Source organism: Chionomys nivalis, chromosome 5, assembly GCF_950005125.1.
Source record: "Chionomys nivalis chromosome 5, mChiNiv1.1, whole genome shotgun sequence".
Lineage (NCBI taxonomy): Eukaryota > Metazoa > Chordata > Mammalia > Rodentia > Cricetidae > Chionomys > Chionomys nivalis.
The window spans coordinates 78,071,540-78,088,581 of NC_080090.1; the positions used below are offsets into that span (position 1 = coordinate 78,071,540).

General features: G+C 34.5%; 1 pseudogene; it reads left to right on the forward strand.

Annotated features, from left to right (window-relative positions):
* Window positions 1-10,431: 10,431 nt before the first annotated feature.
* On the forward strand, window positions 10,432-10,968 carry LOC130875133 (60S ribosomal protein L11-like; annotated as a pseudogene).
* Window positions 10,969-17,042: the final 6,074 nt, after the last annotated feature.

Genomic DNA, 17,042 nt, shown 5'->3' on the forward strand with positions numbered 1-17,042 from the left:
TAATTAAAAGCTATTTTTTTAAATGTTATGAAATTTTGAAATAATAAAATATTTCATAAGAAAGAATATGTACTACATTTTAAAGGAATTATTTCTCTAATCACAACATGGACATCATTTTATTTTAATATAATCCTCATTATCATCACATGGTTATTTAATAAAAAGCTACTTAAAACCGAAGCTTGTAAATAAAAGCAGGAATTATATTCTGTATCATAACTGTTGAAATTTTATATTTGCTGTTATTTGGTTAGATAATTACTAATGAATGTATGAGTCCAATGTTTATAAACAGTTATAATTATCCAGATGCTACAATAAGAAACAAGCTACTTAAATGAATTAGAGATGAGCGTTGCCTTGAAGAGACCCTATTTTTATTACAGAGAAGGACACCTGGGATAATTACAATCCTTTGTGTGAAAGTAAGTGGTTACTTAAAAAATAAAAAGTTCTGTTGGCAAACACACACAAAAAAGAGTTGATTTAATAATTATGGGTTAGTAATACTGTTAAGATAATTAGATCTCTTTTAAGCGGACAAAAGAAGTCACCTTCAAGTGGAGACCAGGATGGATAGAAACATACAAAATGATAGATCTGCATTTGTTGGAAACATTCCCGAGAACATAGGACTACTTGAGTCGTAAGTAAAATGCAGTAACAAATGTGATAGATTTACTGGGTTTCTATATTGTGTGAAAAAATAATAGAAGACAGATGAAGCAAGTTGGAACTTGTTTACAAAGTGTCAGATCTCAGGTGATGCTGTGAGGTGCCTATCACAGTCCACAGGGAATCCTTTGCTGAGCTATTCCAGGGTGACTTAAAGGATTATTCAAGCTAAGAAGGAGGAAAAATAAATGTGTTTGTTAGATAATAATATGCAATAAGGAATATTTATCAAAATTAATTATAACTTGTATACGCCTGCCAGTCTAATAGACTGAAATCCTTAGAGCCTCTTGCAACAATAATAACAAGAGTATAAAGTCACCTGTCTATCTTTCAGGGTCAGAGATCTGACACTCTGTTACGCGTATGTAAGATAATTTAATGAAAGAGAAACATGAGCTGATAACAGCAAAAACAAGAACCATATTACCCACTAATTTGTTTAGCCATTTATCTAGACCAATGGCATTTCATATATTCTCTTCTCTATGAATTTCAGACATTTTACAATTTCTTTTATGGTTACCACTTCTAATAATGTTTACTCTTTTAGGAACAGTTTTAATAATAATAATAATACGATTACTATTAGTAATAATAATAAATTATTCAAAGTAGTTTGAAGAAATCTTATTGCAGGAAATGCATAAATGTTAGCTACTATTATCATTATAATTTATTCAAATTTTTGTTACATGAATAACAATGTTAGCATTGCTTATCTGTAGGTATCTTATTATTTTCATTAAAATTATAAAGTAATTTGAAATGTAAATTGATCAGATGCAGATTCTAATGTATCTTTGGATATTGTCCTATGTTTGAATACACATATGAATTTTAATTACAAGAAGATGAGTACAGAGAGCCGGCATGGAATTATTCGTATGAATAAGCATGGGCAGCCAGTCTGTTCAGAAAAGTATAACAATTAAGAGAGAGCACACCCCAAATTAAGTCTGTGGGGCAAAGGCAGAAGCACTTGAGTAGATTTATCAAATATCTTGAAGACAACTCCCACAAGGAGATAATTGTAAGCAATGCTGTTGATGACTCCTTGCTAGAAGATAAATGCACTGAGACTTTGATATTATCTTTTTGATTCAATGAATTTCAGGATTTAAAGATAGTGAGGAGATGATATGAACTCAATTTATTCTAACAAACTCAAAATTTCATTAACTCCTTTACTATATATTAAAGACAGACAAGAGATAATTTGAATGAGGAGGTATTGAACTGTATTTTGAGTAATTGTCATGTAGACTGATTTTTTAAACATCAAACAATAAAATACTTAAAATAATTTACGCATATAATTAATGACTTATCGTGAAGCCATACATAACTAGGTGCCACAGTATTAAGAGTCGACAATATGAAATTTCAGTTTCTTCAAATTCAGGCTTAGAGGTTTCAGCTTTTCTTTGAAGAAACATATTGTGTGAAGTCTATTAACAGTTTTTCTATTTTATTCACATGTGGAAGAACTGGGATTCATTTCTCTGTAGGCTTAGGAAAGGATTTGTGAATCACTTTATTTTAAGTATGTTATTTAAGCATTGTAGGACTTATTTTGCGCATTTGAAACCTAATATCCTATCCAACTTATTCATGCTGTAAAGACGAGCTGAGATGAGCTTTAGGGAAAGTAGTTCAAGAGATAAAATTTAAAGCTAAAATTTAAAATTTAAATGTGAATAAGTAATAACGGGATGGGCTTTGATATTAACATTTAGAAGGATATCCTGAAGGACTATTGATTTGCAGCGAAAGACTTTGCTATGCAACATCTTCAGTTCTTTCTGTTTCCTGTTCTTATGCCCCTGCTCAGCTCAAAATTAAATAAACATTGAATACATTTACTTCACATGCTAATAGATAACTCTTTTATGTGCACTTATTTCATCTATGTTGTATACGCTGTGTGATGAAGGATTTGAAATTCTTTCCCCTTGAAGACTCTGTCTAATTTTAATTTTTGTATTGTGTCCTTCATACAAGTAGGAAACAATTTCTGTTTCATTTGTGGTGGAAAAAAAACTAAAAATTAAACATGATAGTCATATGAATGATGTGACTTTAATCCTAGTGACAAATTGAGCATCTTACATGTCAGCATGTCTTGTGTGTGCTTTGGGATCAGCTAAAAACCTGTACATAGGGTGAATGACAGGAGAAAATGGTTGAGTATGGAGCAGCCTACTTTAAATGACAGGACTTCATCCATCAAGGTCACGTTTTATCATTACAACAAAAACAGTCAAGTTCTTTTTATTAAGATTAGTGTAGGGGCACACCTATTTAACCCCATTTACACTTTAGAGAATGTTGTATGAGGATTTCACATCACGTCTGACTTACAGAGTGAGTTCACAGTTAAGCTGAGTAATTTAATAAGACTTTGTCTTAATAAGAATTTATTAAAGACACTAGGAATATGACCTGGCTGAAGCAAGAGGATTACTAGTTCCAAGCCAGGCTTCACTACAGAGAGAGACCATGTTAGAAGTCAGTGGCGAGGAGGCAGATATTTGGTAGAGTGCTTACCTTGTCTTGTCTGAAACACACACCTGACACACACAGACAAGATTAACAAATGGTGGAAACAAATCCTGTGATAACTGAATTGTTTTCTGTTTAGTCATTTTATTTGATATAGTACGGCAGTTTCATATGGTATTGTTAGGAGAGAAAATGGATAAAAATATTATTGGGAATCTCTCCATATTATTTAAGATAATTTCATATGAATATAGACTTATATTAAAATAAAAGTTAATCTGAAAATCTGGTACTGGAAGATTTGCTTGGTGGCAAGAGATGGACAGTTGGGTCTCATCTTCCTCATCACTGGGAGACTTCATTAGGATTGACTTCTTCTATTTTAGGATGTTTCCACTATACTAGGTTTTTATATCACCTCTCAAATGCCCCTCATTTCAGCTGTCTCTCCTTGCACGCCATCCCTCAATCCCATCAGGCATTAGGTAGAGATTTTCAGTGCAATCTCAAAATAAAATACTATTAATCATTATGAATAATTCAGCCCTCAACTGATAATATTCTCCTTGAAAGCTTTCAAATATCTACATTATACCCAAAGTCACATCATACTTTTCATTAATAAAATCTACTGGCAATTTGAAACAGATGGGAGCATTAAGCTTCAATATTCTTTGGTTTGGACACTGACTAATGCAATATGAATAAAGGGCAATGAGGTCCATCTGTTGAGATAGTGCTTTAGAATAGCAGAATCCAGTCCAGAAATGACAGTGCTCCTTGGGCCATCAACAGAATCATTTCTACCCACTCAGTTTAATGACTTTTACAAGGAAATATAATTAGTTTCCTTAAAGATATCTTTATTTCCAACATCATTTGTCTTGCACAGTGTCAAATGAAATTACTTTGTGCTTTTGAAAGTCCATATTAAAGTAAGTTACAAGTTGAGCCATTGCTATACTTTGTTCAAATCACAGTGAATTTACGAGCACATAGTGTTATGCAGCTTCTCCTCATATGCACACAGAAGCTGTATAATTGCAATGTACAACTCATTTAACTTCAGAGGATAATTGTTTTTAGTCAAATATTCTTCCCTGTTTCACACTGTGGAATTTAAAGAATAATGGAAATTGTAGTATTGTTTTAATCTGACAAATAGTAACCACCAATTCTTATAGCAAATAAATGATTTAATGTAATGTCTATATTCCTAATATGTAGAATGTAGTCTTACATTTTATTTTAAACTGAAAAGGAATATTGAGTGCATAGCATAGCACACCTATATTTGAAACCTCAATCACGGACATAAAGAGTTCCATATCAGCTTCTGATACAAAGTGAATTCTTCCCAAGCCTCTATTACAAGATGACTAGATCTTGTAAAAAAAAAAAATAAATAACAAGAGAAACAAAGGAAAAAGAGGTAAATCGATTAAGGAAAAGTAGGAGGAATAAATAAAATTGTGCATCTTTAAAACTAAAACAATAAGAAAATGAACTCTTGACAATGACATTGGTCACTGGTGTAGTTTCAACAATTGTGACAATTAAACAATTTCTCAAAAAGGAAGAAAATGAACCCTTATGAGGGTAGTATCTGTACAATAAGAACTTACAGGGAGATCCTTTTCATTGTAGTAGTTCAGTGATTACTGAGAGAAATGAAATGGACATTAGTTGCTGTTAATGAATGCTAAACAATGTTAGACTTTTCTAGAGTGAAGGAATGAGATGATGATTTCAGTAGCATTAACTCCGTAGTGCCTTCCCTTTCTATTATAGTGTGTAAGAGCAAATATGATTTTAGTGTTAACTTTATTGAAACAAATATTTCTATTTTCTCATTTAAAATACTGTGAAATAGGTATCAGATTTCTGACCTTTAGTATTTCAAGAGAACTTTATTGAGGCAGCTTTGAGATGTGTTTTGGGGGTTTCCCATCACTCCTTTCCTGTTAGGAAAAATGACACAAAATTTCTAAATTTTATGTATGTCTATTTAAAAGAGTAACAAAAAAAGTCTGTAAATACTATTGGGCTTTATAAATCCTGTCTTCATCAACATCCATCATTTGGCCGGGCAATGGCGCACGCCTTTAATCCCAGCACTCGGGAGGCAGAGGCAGGCGGATCTCTGTGAGTTCGAGACCAGCCTGGTCTACAGAGCTAGTTCCAGGACAGGCTCCAAAGCCACAGAGAAACCCTGTCTCGATAAACCAAAAAAAAAAAAAAAAAGAAAAAAAAATCCATCATTTGCTCCATAGGTCCAAAGAGTTAATATGAAATAAGCTCATGTTTAATAAATGTGTTGATGTTTATACTGTCCTCCACTTGGCATGGTTTAGTGACAGTTTGAAGAAATAATGCCTGAATATCTGGTGCCTATGATGATTCCATTGTAATTCTAAAGTACTGCCAAGGTCTTTGAAATGCACTGCAGTCATATATGAATAAAACAATATACCTAATTTATTGCTCATAGGAAGAAAATTTAAAACAAGTGTGGAAATTCATGATATATTTGCAAATATTCTCCAGGCTATGATGATTAGTGAGTGATATCAGGAGGCTAGTGTTAAATATAGATAAAGGCAATTGAACCTGTACATGGGAAAACTCATAGCTGAGGGCAGAATTATTGTAAGAAGCTGTCAAATCAAGGGCACAGGAACCTGAATGATGGTATCAATTGTACTTTGTGTTTTGTTTATGATTTTCTCTCATGCTTATTCAAAATTCAGAGAAGAAAATATTGAATGCATTTCTTTTGCTGATTTGAACATATATCATTGTTTTACATAAATCATAACACATATTTTATAACCAAATATGATTACTTCTAATGAATTATATATAATGTATACAAAGACGTTATGTTTAATAACCTTAAATTCTCTGATCATTGTTTAAAGTGCGAACATTAAAATCTTTTAAGGGTTATGGTGGTAGCTCAGAAAGTAAAGGTCTCGCATAAAAATAAAGACTAGAGTTCATATCTCCAGAAACCATGAATGAATCACTTGGCTCTGATACCCTCCTTTAATATCAGAATGAGGGAGATAGGATTATCCAGAGAAAGCTCAAAAAGCAGAGTAGCTGAAATGGTAAAATATGAGTTCAATTAAGAAACTGCCTCACTATATAAGGTGAGATGGTAACTGAAGATGACAATACATGCCGATCTTTAACCTCCACAAAGAGGCACATATGTATACAAAAGGACCTGTGGGCACACAGATGCTACATTTACACAAACGTACATACAGTCATACAATCCCATACACTCATGTGCATATAGAAAAAAAACCTGATTTTTGGTGAATACCCATTATCTGTGTATGATTTCTAATATATTTTTGAAGTTCATTCAGTAGGTTATTTTACTTTTTTTTTTTTTTTTTTTTTTTTTTGGTTTTGTGAGACAAGGTTTCTCTGTAGCTTTGGTGCCTTGTCCCGGAACTAGCTCTTGTAGACCAATCTGGCCTCGAACTCCCAGAGATCCACCTGCCTCTGCCTCCCGAGTGCTGGGATTAAAGGCGTGCGCCACCACCGCCCGGCGGTTATTTTACTTTTTAAGGAGCATAATCAAGGTTCCCATGAGTTTTCTCTATGGTTCTGATTAAAACTATGTCATAAAACCATTATTCTGAAAAATATCCTCTTAAAAGTAAACTCCAAATATGTGCCTAGTATTAGTACAGCACATAATAGCTTGTAAGTCTGAAAGAGGAATGAATAGTTTATATTTGATTCTCTCTAAATAAATTGTTCTGAACCTTACTAGAAGAGTTTATGCCAATCTTCTCAACATATTCAATGCTGGATTTTTTTTATTATAGTCAACATTTGACCTGATAACAAACACTTCAAATAGATTAATCTCCATTCCTTTTCACAAATAGATTTATGAAACATAAATAAAATTTTAAATTTTAATTTTTATCCAAAAGACAGCTATAGCTATAGGCATGCCGTGAATTGCCTTTATGATGTTTAGGTATGTTCCTCGAAACTCTTATTTTTCCAGAACTTTTATCATAAAGGGGGTGGATTTTATCAAAGTTTTTCTCTGCATCTAATGAGATGATCATTACTTTTTATTTCTTCCAGTTTGTTTATATTGTGTATTGCATTCACTGATTGCCATTTATTGACTCATTCTTGCATTTGTGTGAGGATGCTTATTTGATCATTGTGGATGATGTTGATGTGTTCTTGAATTTGATTTTCAATTATTTTATTAAATATTTTCACACCTATATTCCTAAGAGAAATTGATCTGTAATTCTCTTTCCTTGTTGAATCTCTATATGATTTGGGTATCAGGATAACTAAACTCATAAAATGAATTCAGGAATGTTCCTTCAGTTTCTACTTTGTGGAATAATGTGAGAAGTAGTATCAGTGACTCTTCTTTGAAAGTGTGGTAGAATTCTGAGCTAAAACCATACGACCCTGGGCTTTCTTTGGATTGAAGATTTCAAAAATATCTCCTATTTACTAGGAGTTATAAGTCTATTTGAATTCTTTATCTGATATGATTTAACTTTTGTAAGTGGTACATATTAAGAAAAATATCCATTTCTTTAAGGTTGATTTCATTGCTAAAGTATGTCCTTATGATTCTCTGGATTTTCGAAGTGTCTGTTGATATAGAGATCCCCCCTGCATTACTGATGTTGAGAATTTTGAAAATTCTTTCTGTGTCTTTTATTTAGTTTGAATAAGGGTTTATCTATTTATTTTGATTTTCTCAGAGAAACAACTCTTTGTTTCATTACTTCTATGTATTTGCAATGTTTTCTTTGTATTTTTTATTTCAACCTTCATTTTGACTATTTCTTGTTTTATAAGCCTCTTGGGTGTGCTTATGTATTTTTGTGCTAGAACTTTCAGGTGGGTTGTTAAGTTGCTAGTAGGAGATCTCTCCAAAAAATTTATGTAGCCTGTTAGTGCTATGAACTTTACTCTTAGCACCATTTTTTATGTCCCATAAGTTTTTCTGTGCTGTATATTCCTTTTCATTTATTTCCAGAAAATCTGTAATTTCTCTTTTTATTTCTGTATTTATTTTTTATTTAGTAGGAAGTTGCTCTGTTTTCATGAATTTATAATCTTTCTGTTGCTGATATCCAGCTATAATCCATGATGGTCTGATAAGATTCAGGAAATTATTTCAATTTTTTGTTGTTGTTGAGATTTGCTGTCATTACTGGCTATATGATCAATTCTGGAGAAATTCCAAGAGGTTCTGAGAAGAAGGTATATTCTTTCTTCAAGATTTTTTAAATGTTTTTGTTCATTTCACACACCAAGTATAGTTCCCCTTCCTCACATACTCCCACCCTCCACACCTTCCCCCACCCAATCTCATCTGCTCCTGCTTTGAATTAACAAAGTCTGACATATCAAGTTCTGCACGACCAAGCTCCTCACCCCTTAATCCAGGCTGAGCAAGGTATCCCTCCACAGAGGATAGGCTCCAAAAAGTCAGTTTATACGCTAGGGATAAATCCTGATGCCACAGCCAGCGCGTCCATACACTGTCCAGGCCACAAAGTTGTTTGTCATCCACATTCAGAGGGACTAGTTCTGTCCTAGGTAGGTTCCCCAGCTCTCAGCCCACTGTCACTGAGCTCGTCCACTGGCTAAGATCAGCTGTCTCTTTTGACTTCCCCATCAGGATCTTGATTCCATTTCTCTTATAATCTCTCCTCCCTCTCTTTGACTGGACTCCACGAGCTTGGTTCAGTGCTTAGCTGTGGATCTCTGCATCTCCTTCCATCAGCTACTTGATGAATGTTCCATGGTGACAATTATGGTGGTCATCAATACGATTGCAGGAAATGAACAGTTAAGGAATCCTTTCCACTATTGCTAGGAGTCTTCTCTGCGGTCATCCTTATGGATTCCCCAGGGTTTCCCAGCACTGGATTTTTCTCTAACTCCATAAAAGCTCCCTCCCTCTCCCAAGATGTCTCTTTCACTGCTCTCCCTCTCAGTCCCTCCTCCAACTCAACTATCCTATTCCCGCATGTTCTCCTCCATCTTCCCCTTAAACCTTCCCTCTCCAATGATCTCCTTTTACGAGGTTACAGATATCATGATACCCAAACCTCCAAGATGTAATAAAGAAAGAGAATTAGGGACCAATCCCCCTCATGAACATTGATGTAAAAATATTCAATAAAATACCTGCAAACTGAATCAAAGAACACATCACAAAAATAATCCACCATGATCAATTAGGCTTTATCCCAGAGATATAAGGATGGTTCAACATATGAAAATTCTGTCAATGAAATCCACCATTTAATCAAACTTAAAGAAAAAAAAACATGACCATCTCATTAATGCCAAAAAATGCATTCGACAGAATCCAACACCCATTCTTGATAAAGGTATTGGGGAGATTAGGCTTACGAAGAACATACCTAAACATACTAAAGGCAATATACAGCAAGTCAACAGCCAACATCAAACTAACTGGAGAGAAACTCAAAGATATTCCACTAAAATAAGGAATAACAATAGAAGTATAAAAACACCAAACAGATTGGCCTAGAAAAGAAAGTCTTTTTCCACATAATAATAAAAACACTAAACAAGCAGAACAAAGAAAATATATTAAAAGCTGAATAGAAAAGACCAAGTAACACAAAAATGAAAACCCATTAAAAGTGCACCTGACTTCTCAATGGAGACTCTGAAAGTCAGAAGGGCTTACACAGATATGTTGCAGATTCTCAGAGACCATACTTACTAGCTCAGACTAGTGAAACTTACTCTATCATCATATATGGAGAATATAAAATATTCAATTATAAAATAAAATATATGTAATACATACCTACAATTCCAACCCTTAAGAATATGCTAGAAGAAAGACTACAACCCAGAGAGATGAATCACACCAAAGAAAACACAGGGAATAAAAAAAAATCTCATATCAGCAGCATCAAAAGAAGGTAAGCACACACACATGGTGTAGAAGGTCCTTCTGTATTTGTGTTGCTTTCATTGGTTAGTAAGGAAACTGTCTTGGCCTTTTGATAGGGCAGAACTTAGATAGACGGGGAAAAGAGAACTGAATGCTGGGAGAAAAAAAGACAGGCAGAGAGAGCCGCCATGAAGTCACCAGATCAGGAACGCCGAATTTTCCTGATAAGCCACGACCTTGTGGTGACATACAGATTATTAAAAATGGGCTGAATTGGCTCTCTCTTCCTGTTCTCCATCATGTTGCAAGATCAAGGTGAAAAGAAAAACCCCATGCGGGAACTTCACATCCGCAAGCTCTGCCTCAATATCTGTTTTGAGCAGAGCGGGGACAGACTGACCCTGGCATCCAAGGTATTGGAGCAGCTCACAGGCCAGACAACTGTCTTTTCCAAAGCTAGGTACACCGTGAGGTCCTTCGGCATCAGGAGAAATGAAAAGATTGCTGTTCATTGTACTGTCCGTGGAGCCAAGGCAGAAGAAATTCTGGAGAAAGGCCTGAAGCTACAGGAGTAGGAGTTGCGGAAAAATAACTTCTCAGATACTGGAAACTTCGGCTTTGAGATTCAAGAACACATTGACCTGGGCATGAAATACGACCCAAACATTGGGATCTACGGCCTGGACTTCTATGTGTTACTGGGCAGGCCAGGTGTCAGCATTGCAGACAAGAAGCGCAGGACAGGCTGCATTGGGGCCAAACACAGAATCAGCAAAGAGGAAGCCATGTGCTGGTTCCAGCAGAAGTATGATGGGATCATCCTTTCTGGCAAATAAATTTTATTCAAAAGGCCAATAAAATTTTTCTCAGAAATGCAAAGAAAAAAATGGGTTGAATCAAGATGGGAGAGTTAGCCAATAAGAGGCTAGAACTAATGGGCCAGGCAGTAATTTAATTAATACAAGTTCTGTGTGGTTATTTCGGGGGTTAAGCTAGTCAAGCTGTGGGACTTACTACAGAGTAGTGCCCAACGTGGTCTACTAACTCCTTGTGTTTCAGCTGTGTTGAAATATTCATGACCTTCTGTGGAAGACTAGCTGGGCTCTAATGGAGACATATTGCCCTGGCTGTTATTGATTGTGTTTTCATGTTTGGGTCCAGGCATCTTAGTTTTAGATGATTATAAATCTAAATGATGACTTTCGGTTTATCTTTGTTGGATACATGTGTTGTTTCTTGGTTTCTGATTTCTCTCTGGATTATGGGGGATTGTGATGACTGTGTGCTACACGTTTTACTGGCCTGCACATGTTCAATGTAGAATGCCTGATAGTAGTATCAGATGCTGGGATGCGGTGATAAAAATGGGGGAGGGAGTTCAGGAGGGGTGATCTGTGAGATTCACAGGGGATGTGAGAAGGAGGGGAAGGGAGACTGCAGATGGTGTTCTGACACCATCTATGCTATGAAGTGCTATGAAGGAGACAGTGGGATTAGTTTTAGGGAAACAAAGAGGAAAAGGTCTGGAAACAGGCTTCCTAGTTTTCTGACAGAAATGGCTTTTGATTATACTGAACAATTTTGAGCACTCACCTAAGGATCTGAGTAGTGTATCTAAGTTAAAACTATTTGGTACCTTTCTTTCTATATAGGGCTCTTTCACTATAGAAAGTTTTTTTTTTTCTTCAGATAAAACTGCTCTTTAGGTAGGTTTCCCCAAGCATGAGTTCATACTGGATAATAAAACACATCATAGCCAGCAGCAATATCATGGCTATTCCTGTCGGCTTCTCTCAGTAAGGATTATCACCTGTGATGGTTTGAACAAAAAAGTGTCCCAATAGGTTTACATATTTGAGGATTTGGTTCACACGCATGGCAGTGTTAGAGAATCTATGGCACCTACAGTCTTCCAAGAAGAAGTACATGAAGGGCAGTGAATTTTGAGGCTATACACCTTTACTCCACTTCCATTTCATCCTCTGATTTCTGCTTTTGGGACAAATCAGAGCTTTCAGTTTTCTCCTATTGCTTGTTGCCTTGCTTTTTTCATCATTACAGACTTCTCACCAGTACTTATCTAGAAAGACAAGCCAAGAATAAGCTCTTTCACTGTAAGTTGCTTTCTCTTGTGGTCTTTTCTTATCATAGCAACAAATAATAACTAATACAGAGATTGGGATGTTGTGAAGACACCTGAACTTGTTGTTTTGAAGGGATGTGGAAGACTGAGACTTTTGACTGGAAGATCATTTGAATACTGAAAGGAGAGTTTAATGAGTCATTTAGTGGAGTCATGTGAGTCAGGAATGCTGAAAATAATGAACACTGTGGAGGACTGGCTTATAAGATCTCATATAGAATCAAGATCTCTCTTAGCAACTGGTTTAGAGGTCTTTTTGTGGGTTTTGTTTATTTATTTTAGTTTTTTTTTCTTACACTGAAGTAAGTTGAATACCTTCTGCCTATGACGAAAAACTGTCTGAGACCAAATTTAAAAATACTGCATTAACTACATTAACAGAAAAAATAATCATGATATAATAATAGCGAGTCTGGTTATTATTGATAACACTTCACAGTTCTAAACTGCAAAGGAGCAAGTAGATAGACAGAAAGATTAAATGTTCAGGTAAAAGAGACAAAGTACAGTGGGAAGTTTAGTGTTAAGTCAAGATGTATAGTGAAAGAAAGGTTATTAAAGAGCTTTGCACTGTTAAGCAGAGACCTCCTGCTCTGCATTGAAACAAGGAGAATTGTGGCCACAGACCCAGACTCCAATTCATTGAACTTTGATTTAGTAGAGCAGAAACTCTAAGGCTTGTTATTGTTATTGTTATTGTTGTTTTTCCATCTTCTTCTAGAAAACAAATGCACATATAAGCTACTACTAATATGATCTTGGTGGTGAGGTCCCATTCCAAGTTGGCAGTATCAACAGTTTGGTACTGATTTTGTAAGCACTGTAGAATATACAAGGGTAAAAGGATAAGAGATTATTTTTCTTCTGAGGGTTCATTGAACTACTGAAGACAGGTAATATATGGCAAGGGAGACCTTTTATATGATGGTGTGAAAGGGTAGATGCCCTAAAAGGTTATTATGAGAAGTTCAGTAACTGAAGCCTGAGTTGCAGTGTAGATACCATGATTTGAAGAGAAAGGAGCGCTAAGACATCAACCAATGAAAGCTGCTCGCAGATGTGCAATCATCCTGAGAGAGGAAGAATTATACATTGCAGGCAGTCAAGACAGAGGAGCAGAAACTTTTAAGGCATTTGGAACTGAAGCCCAGATATTTTGCACTGGACACAGAACTCTGAGATTTGGTTTTATTCCTGCAGATTTCAGTCTAATTTTGGTTCAGTATTTATCTACTATATCCCCATTTATCCAATTTGGAATGAGAGTGTATATGCTGTGCCAGTGTATGTAATGTGCAATTTTACAAGGGCTACAGCTTATAAGTTGTAATGAGTTATATGCTAATAATTTATAACAAGTTTTGAAATAATTATAGGTTGTTTGTATTTCTTGAGTTAACATTATTATGAACATCATTATAAAATTACAATATGTTTCATTCAGTGAACTTGCAATACACATTTCATCTGAGTAGAGAGGTAGCATTTTAAGACATTGTAATGTTCTTATTGATGCTTTATTTTAATAATTAATGATTCTACAATACTATTCTTATGTTGAGATCTTACAATGCAATTAGAATGATTGTAATTTAAGGAGAAAGCATGTTACTCAAGACATAAGAGTATGTAACTAAATAAAACTTGTTACCAATAGGAAATAGATTCTTGTAGGAATAACATGGATAATAAAGCAAAATAGAGCTAGTCATAGTAGCCCACACATTTAATCCCAGCACCTGGGAGGCAGAGGAAGGTGAATCTCTGAGTTTGTGGTCAGTCTGGTCTACAGAAGCAAGTTCCTTGGCAGCCTGGCTTCACACATGGCTACAGAGAGAAACCCTTTAAAAAGAAAACTTAAAAAAAAAAAGATGTTAACTCATAGAAGTAGTAGGTTATTGGTGCAGAGACTCAGAATCTTACATGAACCATTGAGAATGAGGAGATTTTCTTAGAGTCTTCAATGTGAGTAAATAGCATTGTCTACATCATCTGGACAACATGCTATTGATGCTGATCTCTAAAGAGGTCCAATCTCAGCACTGATTCTGTTTTTATTTTAGTATGCATTTACTCAAAAATTATATATATATATGTATATATATCTGTTTGTTTATAATTATTTTTGTGGATGTGTAGGTATACGTGAGTGCATGTGTGTATGTGTGTGTGTTTCTGGGTTTGTGTATAGGCATCACAATTCACAAGTAGATCTCATAGAATAATCAGTAGGAGATGATTCTCTTCTTACATGTGGGCATTGACCTGTGCTTATGAAACTTGGGTGTAGGTGCTTTCAATTCCATTTATTTATTTTAATAATAAAAGTTTTATGTTGAAGATAGTATATAGTATATAATATACAAAATATATAAAATATATATGATATACTTCAAAATTTGAAATATACATATACTCGAGATTTTGAGAATTTTTTAGCAAGTAACTTATCTTTTCTATTTCTACTGTCTTGTTTTGTGATGTTTGGCAAATCTTAGTAATTGTCAGAGATTGACTGGTGTAAATATCCTCAAGCACAATAATTTTAGCATGATGATCATGAGCTGAAAGTAGGCATAATTTACAGAACAAGACTCTATCTCAAACAAAAATAAATAAACTCATAGTAAACATAAACAAATATACAAATAAGTAAGTAAAGTTGCATTCTCAAAAAAATTAACCTTGTGTCAAATAAAACACTTTTCTTAAAAGAAATCAATATTCATAATATATAATGTTTGAGTTTATATTATATAAGGCAAATGCACCCAGTAAGCAATTATTCTGATAGATTTTTTGACTTGTGATTTTCAGAGCTTATTTTCCTGTGTCTTTGGTTTTATGGCACCTGACAGCTGATTTGTAAGTTTATGTTGCACTTGGATGATGTGCACTCATCTACGAAATGACAGACATTGGTGCCTCTTGCAACATATGGCAGGCACCCATGGATAGTTTCCTCTGCTTGGGGAATTTGCAAATTAATGAAGGCTTTTCAGTTCTGATATTGAAATGGTTGTTTGCAACCATCACTGGAGAAGTCGCAGATGACAGCTGATGTATTTACACGCTTTAGACTCCCAGTGACATCCAAGTAAGTTTTCTGGACTCATCCTACATTCTATCACTGCAGTTACTTCTGAAAATCTACATTTTTTTTTGTTTACAGTTTTTTTTTTTTTATAAAAAATTAAGTTTGTTTTAGAAAAAAGGCAAACTATGTATGCAATTAGGGAGAATGTATTGGGGATGAATGAAACAAATATGAAAATTCAACACTAAAATTCCAAATACATATTATATGTACCTAGGTCCTCATCAGTGTATGTGGCTTTGGTAAAACAGTAAAATCTTAGCCAAGAAACACCTGCCTCATTCATGCTCCTTATTTTAAGAAATCTGGTATAGGTAATTGAAGATTTCATTATTTCATACCATTCTTTTTCTTCTTGCTCATAATGTTGAGAATTATTTTTTTGGAACAGAAAAATGATTTTTATTAACTATTATCTATCTTTATTCAATTCATAAATTTTTCTTATCTCTGTGATTGTGTCCTGACTTTCTTATCCTCTGCCTTTTGTTTCAAGTCAGACTGTAGTAAAGGACAACTGCCTTAATTGTAAAAAAAAGAAAATCTTTTAAAATTAAATAGATGATCTGTAATATCTTACCAATGTTTCTGCCTTCTCCTCTGCAGTGTTCCATGAGCATTAGGTATAGGAGTGTCTTGTAAATATGTCCATTGGGATTAAGCTCCTCAGATATACATTTTAATTGGTTATGGTTATCCATAATGGTCTCCATATGTTGGAATGTGTAGTTTTTTGATGAAGATTGAGGACTACACTTAACTGTGGGTATAAGAATACATGTTTAGAATGTTGTTAGGGGTTATCCTAGTTTAGTAAGCAGTGGTTGTAGATTTTTGAATATCAGTGACTTCCTTAACACGAAGTAGTTAGCTAGGTCTCCAGTACCAAGCAAAGTTTTCATCTTGGCAAGTGGCTTTTAAGTTCAATTAGAGGGAAGTTAGTTACTACAAAGGTATGCTTACCATTACTTCACTCATAATGTGATCATACCATGCAGGCCACTGATTGCAAGGTCCATTGGCTTGATAGCTGGGTAGGACTGTCGGGTGCGTCTTTCCTTTGGAAACTTGCATAATGCCTTCTGGCACTATGAAAGCTATCTTTCAGGCAGTAGCATTTAGTTAATTTCCACCAACTGTTACACCAACATGGACAGGAAAAATAATACAAGGCTTCAAACAAACAGAAAGAGATATAGGCAACTGTGGATGCTGGGAACAGCGGAAATCAGCTAATTTGTTATCCAATATCAAATAGTTAATGCTAAAAACAAAAATACAATTAGCATTATACAGACTGAGCATGTTGTATTTAGAAATATGTGTATATGTATACATATGAATGCAATAACAATTAATGAAAAAAGAGGTTATGGATTTTCAAAAAAAGCATAGAGGGGTAATTGGGAGGTCTTAGATGAAGAAAATGGGAAGGAGAAATTTTATAAATATATTTTAATATTCAAACATAAAATAAAACAAAAACTTTACAAAAACATTAATCACCATTTTGCTACCAACAGAGTAATAACCATGTCTATTTACTTAATCCATATAAAGAAACATATGACTAGTTTGCATAATATTTCTCAATATATTTCTTATCAATTTTGCGAATAAAAATTTTGCTTTGCCGCAGGTACCCTGTTTGCCAGTCCAATTAACAGTAT